We start from the raw sequence: 12,520 nt of genomic DNA on the forward strand, positions 1-12,520 counted from the left end.
TCCCTCTTTGCCCTTACTAAACTGTCGATTAAGGCAGCGTCTGGGATGCTCTCGGACGCAGGTTCGAATCCTCGTCACGGCCCTCGTGGATTTGCTCATTTGATGCATCACGCAATTGTGATTTGTGTGTGTGGCACCAGGGGCCCTATATGGCCCCTGCCCTCTAGGAGCTAGTATCTTACTCTGATTGGCGGGTGCTGCTTCATTAACTCTTCAGACAAGGTTACCCTCCTTCAGCTATAGAGGTCGTACATTCTTGTCATAATGATGAGCATATCAATCCCAGGCTTTTTGGGAAGCCTCAGCTGCGATCTTCAAGCATTTTTCATCTTATTGAGGACTTCTGAAGGATAATCTGCTCCATACACAACATTATCTGTTAAGCAGACCTGATGGGAAATTACATGAATGACCAGAGAACAAAAGAAGGGGTTGGGTATTAATAGACTGGTGGATAAAAGTGGTCAAAGCCATATGAACATAGGGTAGGTGTTCGTCCCACAAGTTTGCATCGTTTTCAGCAAGAATTGCAACTATAGCCTTAACTGAACGATTGGTAAGTATAGTCATCCCATTCGCCTGTAGGTGGTATGTGGTCATCAAGGCTAATGTTGTCTTAATTATTTTACAAACCTCTCTAAAAATATTGTAATTCAGTTCCTGACCTCGGTCAGACTAACTTTAGGGAGCCCAAATACAATTACGAACCTAGGGAAGAACGCATCTGCAACAGTACGACCATCCTTCTGAGGTAATGAAATCAATGTAACGAATGGGGACAGATGACCCACTGAAACCAACCCGTAACGATTGCCTGAATGACTGTGATGGAGATCAATTAAATCGGCTCCCACTCGATCTAAAGGCTTTCTGTATTCTGTAGTGGGGCTTGTTCCTTAAGGGTACCTTTTCTCCTCTGACAATTGGAGCATGACTTTACAAATTTAATGATTTCCGTTAACGTACTTGGGAAATAAAATACTTTGAGTTTTATAAACACCCGAGTGACCTGCAGTCTTAAAAGCTTGTGCCAGTTTCATCCCTGATGATCCTAGTTCATCTGGTATAACCAGTTGGAACACTGCCCGATTTTTCTGGCTATTTACATAATATAATACCCCCTTCCTTTAATTCAAAGTCCTTTACTGGTAGTTTACTATTCTTGGAAGGATATTTCCCCCCTTCCAAATGCAAAATAATTTCTTTCCACCTAGGTTCGCTCATCTGGAACAATCATCCTGTCAACAGAAATCCCTTTAATAATGACATTTACATTAATAGCAGCAATGTTTCTGCTCAAGGTGTCTGGCACTACATGTGACGGTCCAGGTTTGTAAAGTATTTGGAATGAGGGAGCAGACTGTTCATGGAACCAGCATTGCATTCGTAGGCACTTGGTAATTTAATTAAACATGTGTTAGAGCCCTGTGATAAGTGTAGATGACAAAATGACGTTGGAATAAATGGCTCAAAATATCTAAATGCCTCGACATCTGATAGCGCCTCCCAATCTGTGGCCGAATAACTAACCTCTGGTCCCTTGACCTTCCTACTGAAATAAGCCATTGGATAGGGGAGATTTTCTTTTATGTTGTATTAAACATCCGCCAGTAGCTATGCTACTGTCGTCAGTGTGTACCTCCCACTCGTTATCAAAATCAGGTAAGGCCAATACGGGGGTTGTAATGAGCTGATGTTTCATTTTAGCATAGGCAACATCATGCTCTGGTTTCCCAACAAACTTTACATTTTTCTTTGTTAGGTCAGTCAAGGGTGCTGATATACTGGCAAAACCTTCATTGTGGCGACGGAAATATTCGGCCGCCCCCAGAAACCTGCACACGTCCTTTGCTGTTCTTGGAGCTGGCAATTCAGCAATGACACTGCAAGAGTCTGGATCAGGCCTGTTACCATCTGTGCTCACCTGGAATCCCCAGAAACCGGAATTTCTGAGCTGCCAGAGTGCACTGCTGAACAATTAATTTAAAACTTGCTCAATCTAACAAATTAAGTCTCAGTGGAGTCTCGTAAGTGTTCATCAAACATCCTGGAATATATCACATCATCATCCAGGTATGTAGCGAGGGCCTTCCCAAGACTGGACTGAGTATGTAATTAATGGCCCTCTGAAATGAAGGGGCTGTCTTTTGGTCAAAAGGCATCCTACAAAATTGGTAGGTGTGCCTGCCATCAGAAAATGCTGTCTTTTCCCTTTTTCTCAGCCACCAGTATTGCCCAATATGCAGACTTGGCATCAAAATTGGAAAAGTATTTTGCTGCCCCGAATTGGCCTCTTATATCCTTAATTCAGGGTAAATCGTAAACAACACCCTTAGTAATTTTGTTCACTTTCCGGTAGTCCACACAAAAACGGTAACTACCCTCCGGTTTACGAACCAACACGTCAGGAGACAACCATAGTGACATACTAGGCTCTATCATGTCTTGTGTTAACAATTTCTGGCACTTACGCTGCATAACATTCTTTGCCTGTTCCGTGAGCCTCCACTGCAGGGTGTAAACAGGCGCGTAGTCACCTGTTGGGATGGTGTGCTAAGTTCTATCTAGGAGATCAATCTGGTCATCCTCGGCTGCAAACAGTTTCGGGAATATATCCCGAAATATATCCATTTCGGGATATATTTCCCGAATATAAAATCCCTCTCAACAGTTTTCTGTCTGTGGAACATGTTGCAAATCTAGCGCTGATAATAATTTCTCTAAATCCTGTGTAATATTATAACCTTTCTTATTTATGTTCTTCAATGGTCTCTTGTTCTCGGTAACATTTAATGCACTAAATTGTGCTATGATAGTTGGCATTTCAGATGACTCGTGGTGAAAAATTTGTGTATTGTTCACCAGAGTTCCCCAAGATACTCTATTACCTGCTCTGAAGCAATAGGTTTTACCAGAGATGTTGACTGAAATAAGTGCACCTTAATCAAGCACCACAATTAGATGGTGAGGAATTATTACCTGACATCTTCCAGCCACCTGTAGGGTATTTCCTGGTAGGATGTGACATCCCACGGACACTTTAATGAATTTTACAAAATGTGGTGGGCAACTTTTGCTTGGTCAGTGCATATATCCCACATGACCTCTTATCAGTGTCGGGAAGAGACATGAAAAGTAATTTTGGGTAATTTACGCTATACTTCTGCTTCCTTTTAATTAAAGCCACTAATGAAGGATGGTCGACCATCTCAACATAAAAAATCTTTCCCAGCCTCAATCTGCAGTTCCTCGCACTTTTTGTGCAGACTAGGAGTAATTAAATCTATTCAAGAAATCCAAACCGATTAAAATGTCTCTAGAAAACTTATGTCAAAGTTATCCTGTCCCAAAATGTCTATCTTTTGCCCATTAACTGCAGTCAAATTATTTCCACAACTCCTAAGGCGTTGTGTAAAATTTCTCAACTTGTTGAAGGCTGAATTTTTCATGAAATTTGCTTTACTGCCAGTGTTCACAAATGGCGTCAATCTCGCACCTTCCCCCTTCGCTTCAAAAGTAGGTCTACTGTTATGGGGGGCCTCGTGGCTGCTCTTTGAGGGGTAATAGCTAAGGTCAAGGAGTTCCTAAAATAGTGGAAGTTAGGTTAGGCCCAGACCCCAGGGAAGACAATTCCCGGAAAATAATACTTGTCCTATGAGTTCGCCGTCAAGAGGGCCAGAATCTCGGCCTTGGTGTAGGTTCCTCGGAACCGAACCTTGATTCGGTGGAGCATGGTGATGTTTAACTGGCACCAGGAGTGAAGAAAGTCCCCTTCATAGGGTCAGTGCCGATGGAAGAAAGCTTTCTATCTGTATAGTGCTCCGATCGCCAATTCAAATCACTGACGAAGGCCTTCCGTCTCTTCCCGGTATAAAACGCCAGGATGGGAGTGGGGCTGACATTCAAAGAGTGAAGATTGATTGATAAAGATTAAGCCACCCAAGAGGTGGCACGGGCATGAATAGCCCGTAAGTGGTACAATTTTTTTTTCTCAGTATTCTGAGGTTGCATTTAACCATCAAGCTGTTATCGCGGGGGAGGATACTGCTTCACAGTCTTTATGAGGGTGTCCAGCTGCTGGACACCTTTGTTGACCAGGAGAGTGGCTGTGTTGATGGCTTCAGGGAAGAGTGAAGAGCTTAGAGAGGTTATATATAACTGATCCCCCCCCCCTATGTCGTTACCTCACTGTACTGTGGTCAGGTGAAGATAGACGAATCACGAGCCTGCCTTCCTCACTAAGAAGGTAGTTACAATTTGTAACTACAATATATAAATAATGGTCTAGTTTGTGCAGGTCAATGTTAACATTAAAAATATTGTGACATTGGTTAATTTGGGCTGAATTGATCAAATTGCGTTTATCAAAACTCCTTCACTTAGCAATATGTTTTGGCTCTCTCCAATTAATATTATGATTATATAAACTGGCATGTATCTTATCTTGAGGCTTATCTTGATGATTTCGGGGCTTAGCGTCCTCGACAAGGCCTCATTTTTTGTTTCACATCTCCAGGAAGCAGCCCGTAGCAGCTGTCTAACTCCCAGGTACCTATTTACTGCTAGGTGAACAGATGCATCAGGGTGAAAGAAACTCAGCCCATTTGTTTCCGCTTCCACCGGGGGATCGAACCCGGAACCTCAGGACTGCGAATCCGAAGCGCTGTCCATTCAGCTGTCTGGCTTCCTTACATCCACTTACTGTTGAGTCATTTATCAGCTTACAAATTCTTCACATACTGTCAATGTCTCGCTCCATTTTATTATTTTAAGTACATTCACATTCTTGTTCTGTATTTCTCATAGACTTCACAAGCCACTCATAAAACCTTAAAATTACTATACACTCGCATATTTTCCTCAGATACTATTGCCAACTATAGTCCCTTGCACAAGATGGCAAGAGGCAACCAAATAACACTCTCATAGCTGATGGAACAAGTTCCTGTTGAGTGAGTAAGGGGGCGTAAGGAACCACCCCCGTCGATGACCTATTTGACCAAGTTATGTGGATATAAAAAATCCATGGGGATTAATACATGTAGCTTCTCTTCTGGGGAAGAGAGATGGTATCTCTAAATCATCATCAATCAACATGTGGTCAAAATAATTCTTAGTATACAGCAGAACAACTGCCTGCCAAGCAATATTAATATGAAATATTGTTGCATCTTTGGTGAAGCAACTTTTGCTTTGGTCACAGACAATAAAACAGCTTCAAATGTCTGAGGCATTGTAAAAAAATCTTTCAAACGTCTACGTGGAAGAAAGGAAGTAGAGCGATAAGGAGATGGCTGAGGAGTCTTGCTGGGGGTCGGTGGAGGATATCTTGTGACAAGAGTCTGGATGATGCGGTTGGACACAGCAACCACCAAAGAAAACAAATGCATTTGGCAACCATTGGTGTTGAGCACTGGATCAGCCTCGTTGGCACTGATGATGAAAACAGGAAGTGACACAGCAAAGAGACATCCACTAATGTACATTGAAGATTGATACATTGTGATAAGTGCCAGGGGAAGTCCAAAGCCAATGAAGTACGACCAGTTATCCTCGATGAAACATAATCTCTTGTATAGTTCCCAACCCATGTTGAACCATCTGTACTCAAAGGCATAGTGCATTAAGCATACACAGGTGAATACCGTTCAGGATCACATCTACACCCACCAGATGCACCAGCTTCATAAAGCTAGCCTGTATGAGAAAAAGAAACTGGTCAAAGATGGAGATGAGAATCGGCTACAAGTTTACTGATGCTGTTGATCAGGTGGGGACGTCCTTGGCGCTCGCGATATGCACTGTCAGCTATGTGTTGGAACCATATGGTGTTGATCTTGGAGAGCACGAAGAGTGGCAAGACCCACAATATGTTGAAGATGGTAGTGAGGATGGGCAGCACCAACGAATACACTGGCCCCGCTTCCTCATCCAGGAAGAGCCCCAGCACCTGCTTCAGTCCCGGCAACAGCATGTAGTGGAAGAATGCTACACTGAGGTCGAAAACTGCACCGTTGAGGATGCAACACTGCAATGTAAATACATTGCATTGTTTTATAGACTGTGGGTTGGTTGGTGTTGTCGTCGTTGATCCTTCTCTACGGACAACCCAACCCACACCTCGGTAGAGTGCTTATACCTCACTAGGAGATCACCCTTGGCACTTCTGGCTCTTGGAGAGGGGCTCAACGTCACACGTTTAGGGGATGCGGCTCCAACACTTAGCCTCGTTGTCACGTGCACACACCCACTCGAGCCGCTGTGACTCCCCACTCTCTCCTTAGGTGATATGATCTCCTCAATCCCCCTTTGACTTATTAGTATTACCTTCTACCCTGTCCACAGCAGTGGTTCTTGGTTCTTTCTCTCTCTCCTTCTTTACTACCTCCTGGGAAGCCTCACTAGGACAAGGGCAAACACCAGCAAATTGGGATACATTTACTGGACAAAGCACATACACGATACATGCACACATATAATAATAATGAATCCTATACTCTATAATATTACAATCAGGTTGCACTCCAGCATCATCAGAACTCTATCATCAGCTTATCAAGTGGTATCCTATCTCCTGGTTCAGCACCTGATACTATCACCCTCCTCAAGTTGATCAAGTCTACATACACTGTTGCACCATCAGCAAGAGAATATATATATGTATCTATAAATGTGTACAAAGAAAATCAACATTTGAATGCAATAACATCAGTATAAATGTTCATTGATACACAACAGTGATCAATCGATCACTCTATCAGTCCTAGAACGCATACATCTGTAGGTAATCCAGCCTACGCCTGCAACTCTAAACTTCAGTATAAAACACTCCTTGACATAAGAATGCAAACAATCACTCACCTCTCACTGCGTCTTGCACGCTAATGACAACCAAACAATATCAACTCCCTACAAGTAATCCACCAGAACTTCCCCTTCCACCTCTGGAAGTTCACTACCCTGATATCTTCAGGTTCTTCCGGGCTTCACTACCAGGATCCTCTGCAGCTCCTCCAGGCTGCTATCATGAAGTTTCCTTGAGCAACTACGGTGCTTCACCCTTCTGCTAGGTTCCTCCACAGCTCTCTTGGCTGCTACACCATGAAGTTTCCTCGAGCAACTATGGTGCTTCACCACCTCTACAGAAGCATGTGACACTCCTCTTCACTGCTTCTCCTCATAGCTCGAGGTCCTCTGCTTCACTACCTTGGAGTCTCATCAATTACTTCATCTATGCTGGCTTCGAAGTTCTCAGCAACTTCTTCCCCAAAGACAAACCTGCAACCCATCGACACTCCAATAAAATGTTTTCCCTTTAACACATAAACAAAAATATTCACACAATATGTTTGTCTCCAACCTCTATCTGTCCTCTATATACAGTGAGAGTGGACTTCCCCGTTTTGGGCGGGTCCATACTCCACCTCGCCTGGCGGCGGTCCTCACTCGCTGGGAGGGTCCTCCTCCGTCAGGAGCCGGGCTCTCTCAGCCGTCTGTCAGAGCTCAGAGGGGACGGACGTCGCTCCGTGTTCCTCCCTCTTCACTCTCCTATTTCAGGCTTTCTGCCTTATTAAAACATGTCTAACTTATAAATAAACATCGCTACTGTCGCTGGGCACACGACCAACTACAAGCAATCACTATGAACTGGCGTATATTGTGCTTACCACAGATTAACTGGTCGAGGGCGCTTTCCCTCTGACGGCGTCTGGTCAGGGCGCTTCCACGGCCCACAATAATGTCTCTGGCCGGCTTGATACTCTCTTCTTCGACCAGGACTTGAGACCACAACGTTCCCAGCTCGGTTCCACAGCTGGCACGTCTACACACTTCTCTTCTCTTAGAGATATATCACTAGGGGTTCCCTTCTGGCGGGAGCTCGAACGGGGCGCGGCTTTCCCCTGCGATGTCTGGCACTCAAGTGAGGTCAAAGCCCCTCCAGAAGCGAGCCTCACGCCTCCAGCAAAATATGCTAGACCTTCTAATCAGGTCAGGCTTGCTTAATAACTCTCAAGGAGGGAGACTCGTTTCTCCTGCAGGCTGAGATCATAACAATTGTAAGCATGTAAATGCAATGCATTGGACTGTTCGGCCCATTCTAATCGCACAATGTTGATAAGTGTGAACTCAGAGATTTACTAGATTGTCAAAGCTTCACACACCCAATCGTTACAAGCGATCGAAAACACACACACACACACACACACACACACACACACACACACACACACACACAATTTATCCTGCTTCCCATAAGATCAGACCAGATTTATCCAGATCTCCCCCCCCCCCCCCAAAAAAAAAAGAACTTGGAAACAAAAGGCTGGCATATTAAAGGGAGAATTAGGAGATGAGTTTTCCTAAGGGACACATACCTCAGAGCTAAGTCTGTACAAGATATGATGGACTGTGACCCAAAAGTGTCAGGAGGCAGTAAACAGGTTTATCCCGGCCCAAAAGGAAAAATCCGAGAAGCAAAAGAAGAATCCATGGTATAATAGGGCATGTATGGAAGCTAAGGAACTGAACAAAAGGGTGTGAAGGAACTTTCGGAATAACAGAACACCAGAAAGCAAAGAGAGATACCAGAGAACCAGAAATGAGTATGTCAGGGTGAGAAGAGAAGCAGAGAAAAATTATGAAAATGATATAGCAAACAAAGCCAAGACCGAACCAAAGCTATTCTAGTCTCATCAAAGGAAGACAAGAGTGAGAGAACAGAGAATGAAACTTAGAACAGGCGAGGACAGGTATAAAGAGAGTGACAAAGAGGTGTGTGAAGAACTCAACAAGAGGTTCCAGGAGGTCTTCACAATAGAACCAAGTGAGGTCACTGTGCTAGGAGAAAGGGAGGTAAACCAGGCGGCCTTGGAAGAGTTCGAAATTACGAGAGATGAAGTCAAGAGACACCTGCTGGGTCTGGATGTTAGAAAGGCTCTTGGTCCAGATGGTATCTCGCCATGGGTACTGAAAAAGTGTGCAGAGGCACTTTGCTTGCCACTCTCCATAGTGTATAGTAGGTCACTGGAGACGGGAGACCTACCAGAAATATGGAAGACGGCGAATGTGGTCCCAATATACAAAAAAGGGGCGACAGGGAAGAGGCACTGAGCTACAGGCCAGTATCCTTGACTTGTATACCATGCAAGGAGATGAAGATCGTGAGAAAACCTAGTAACACATCTGGAGGGAAGGGACTTCGTGACAAATCGCCAACATGAGTTCAGGGAAGGTAAATCTTGCCTGACAGCTTAATAGAATTCTACGATCAAGTGACAAAGATTAAGCAAGAGAAGGCTGGGCGGATTGCATTTTCTTTGATTGTCGGAAAGCCTTTGACACAGTACAACATAAGCTGGAGAGACAGGCAGGAGTAGCTGGTAAAGTGCTCCAGTGGATAAGGGAGTACCTAAGCAATAGGAAGCAGAGAGTTACGGTGAGGGGTGAGACCTTAGATTTGCGTGAAATCACCAGTGGAGTCCCACAGGGCTCTGTACTCGGTCCTATCCTGTTTCTGATTTATGTAAATGATCTCCCGGAGGGTATAGACTCATTTCTCTCAATGTTTGGTGACGATGCCAAAATTATGAGGAGGATTAAGACAGGAGGAGGACTGCTTGAGGATTCAAGAAGACCTATACAAGCTGAAGGGATGGTCGAACAAATGGTTGTTAGTTAAACCCAAACAAATGTAATATATTGATGATAGGTGTAGGGAACAGGGGGCCAGATACAAGGTATCATCTGGGAAATGAAATTCTTCGAGTCAGATAAAAAAACTTTGGGGTTGATATCACGCCAGACTTGTTCCCTGCAGCCCATATCAAGAAGATAACATCAGCGGCATATGCCAGGCTGGCCAACATAACAACGGCATTTAGAAACTTGTGTAAGGAATCATTCAGAACTTTGCATACCACACACGTCAGACCAATCCTTGAGTATGCAGCCTCATCATGGAGTTCATATCTAATGAAGAATAAGACTAAACTGGAAAAGGTTCAAAGGTTTGCAACTAGACAAACCCGAGCTGAGGGGTATGAGCTACGAGGAGAGACTGCTGGAATTAAACCTCACGTCGCTAGAAGACAGAAGATTTAGGGGAGACATGATCAACACATTCAAGATTCTCAAGGGAATTGATTGGGTAGACAAAGACAGGGTATTTAACACAAGGGGCACACGCACTAGGGGGGGACAGGGGGAAACTGAGTGCCCAAGTGAGCCACAGAGATATTTGACACTAAACAAGTTTTCTAATTGTTTGACAAATGGAATGCATTAGGAAGTGATGTGGTGGAGGCTGACTCCATACAGTTTCAAGTGTAGATATGATAGAGCCCAATAAGCTCAGGAACCTGTACACCTATTGATTGACGGTTGACAGGCTGGACCAAAGAGCCACAACTCAACCCCCACAAGCACAAATAGGCGAGCGCGCGTGCACACACACACACACACACACACACACACACACACACACACACACACACACACACACACACACACACACACACTCACACACACACACACAGGTACAACATACAGGTACAAGGCGGCACGCTCCACTAGCCAACTGCTGGAAAGGAACAGATCAGTGGTTGCTGTGGGTATTAAGGAGCAGGAAGGATCTAATAGGACAGAGTGGAGTGACAAGGACAAAGCAGCAGTGAATGAAGTACTAAAGGCACTAGACATGGAAGGGGCTGAGCATAGCATTGAGAAGGTTTTCAGGCTAGGCCGGTACAACAAAGACCGAGACCGAATGATAAAGATAGTGTTTGCAAACGAGAACACAAAGGAGAAAATCCTATCAAGGAAGAGCTCCCTGAAAAAAGTGGGAAAATTAAAAAATGTATTCCTCCAGAGAGACATGACAAGGGAGGAGAGAGCCGTGGCGGCAGAAGCAAGGAAGAGGCGCAGGGCGAGAGGGGAAAACCAGGAAGTAACAGCTCCCAACCCAACACCCCCAGAGGTGAGGGGGGAACCCACAACCAGCTACCCAGTAACACCAGAAGGGAGGACAACCCCGCCTCCCTCCACTGCATAGAAAAACCCCCCTACCCCAAACCCTCCCTGCCCCCACTCAAATGTTCAGCAAAATCTCCCTCCCCCCACACCCAATCCCCACCCTTCTACCCCTCCCCTCCTCCCGAGTCCTCCCTCCCCCCCTTTCCTTCCCGTCCTCCCTCCCCTTTCACCCCATACCCTCCCTGTCCCTCCCCCTTCACTGGATCCCCCGCCCCTCATCCCAGTATCCTCTGAGACCCTGTTATCCACCTCACAGGTCCTCACACCCATGGAACAGCCTCCCCCACCAGCAGAACATTCACCAAGGAGGCGATTTGAGAAGGGACAGAAGAAAGTGAGCCTCAAAGCAATGTACACAAACATAGATGGAATTACAAATAAAGCAAATGAGCTTGGAGAACTGGTACTAGAGGAAAACCCAGACATAATAGCCCTCACAGAAACAAAGATCACGATAACGATAACAAATGCAGTGTTCCCACAGGACTATTATGTTATGAGGAAAGAGAGGGAAGGAAGAGGTGGGGGGTGGTGTAGCTCTGCTGTTAAGACAAGGCTGGGATTTTGAGGAGATGGATATTCAGGGCTGCGAAGGTTTCAGTGACTACATAGCAGGTACTGTAACAAATGGAGGGAAAAAAATTATAGTCGCAGTCATATATAATCCACCACCAAATGACAGAAGACCTAGACAGGAATATGATAGAAACAACATGGCCACCATTAACATAATAGAAAGAGCAGCTTCTGTTGCTAGCAGGAATGGATCTGGACTACTAATTATGGGAGACTTCAACCATGGGAAGATAGATTGGAAGAACAGAGACCCGCATGGAGGACCAGAAACATGGAGAGCTAAGCTGCTGGACGTGGCAACAAGAAACTTTCTAAGCCAGCACACCAAAGAACCAACAAGAATGAGAGGAGAAGATGAACCAGCAATGCTTGATTTGATATTTACCCTAAATGAATGGGATATAAGGGAAGTTAAGATGGAAGCGCCCTTGGGAATGAGTGATCACAGTGTATTGAACTTTGAGTACCTGGTAGAGCTAGGACTTATCTCCCCCAAAAAAGAACTAGGAATCAAAAGGCTGGCATACCGAAAGGGGAATTATGAACAGATGAGAAGTTTCCTAAGTGAAATACCTTGGGACACAGACCTCAGAGATAAGTCTGTACAGGGTATGATGGACTATGTTACCCAAAAGTGTCAGGAGGCAGTAAACAGGTTCATCCCGGCCCAAAGGGAAAAATCCGAGAAGCAACAGAAGAATCCATGGTATAATAGGGCATGTATGGAAGCGAAGAAACTGAACAAAAAGGCGTGGAGGAACTTCCGGAATAACAGAACACCAGAAAGCAGAGAGAGATACCAGAGAACCAGGAATGAGTACGTCAGGGTGAGAAGAGAAGCAGAGAAAAATTTTGAAAATGATATAGCAAACAAAGCCAAGACCGAACCAAAGCTACTCCACAGTCACATCAG

At 44.8% G+C, this 12,520-nt stretch overlaps 1 pseudogene; it reads right to left on the reverse strand.

Annotated features, from left to right (window-relative positions):
* Positions 1-314: 314 nt before the first annotated feature.
* Positions 315-12,520, reverse strand: part of LOC138372673 (etoposide-induced protein 2.4-like) — a 16,613-nt pseudogene continuing 4,407 nt past the window's right edge.

This window comes from Procambarus clarkii, chromosome 39, assembly GCF_040958095.1.
Source record: "Procambarus clarkii isolate CNS0578487 chromosome 39, FALCON_Pclarkii_2.0, whole genome shotgun sequence".
Lineage (NCBI taxonomy): Eukaryota > Metazoa > Arthropoda > Malacostraca > Decapoda > Cambaridae > Procambarus > Procambarus clarkii.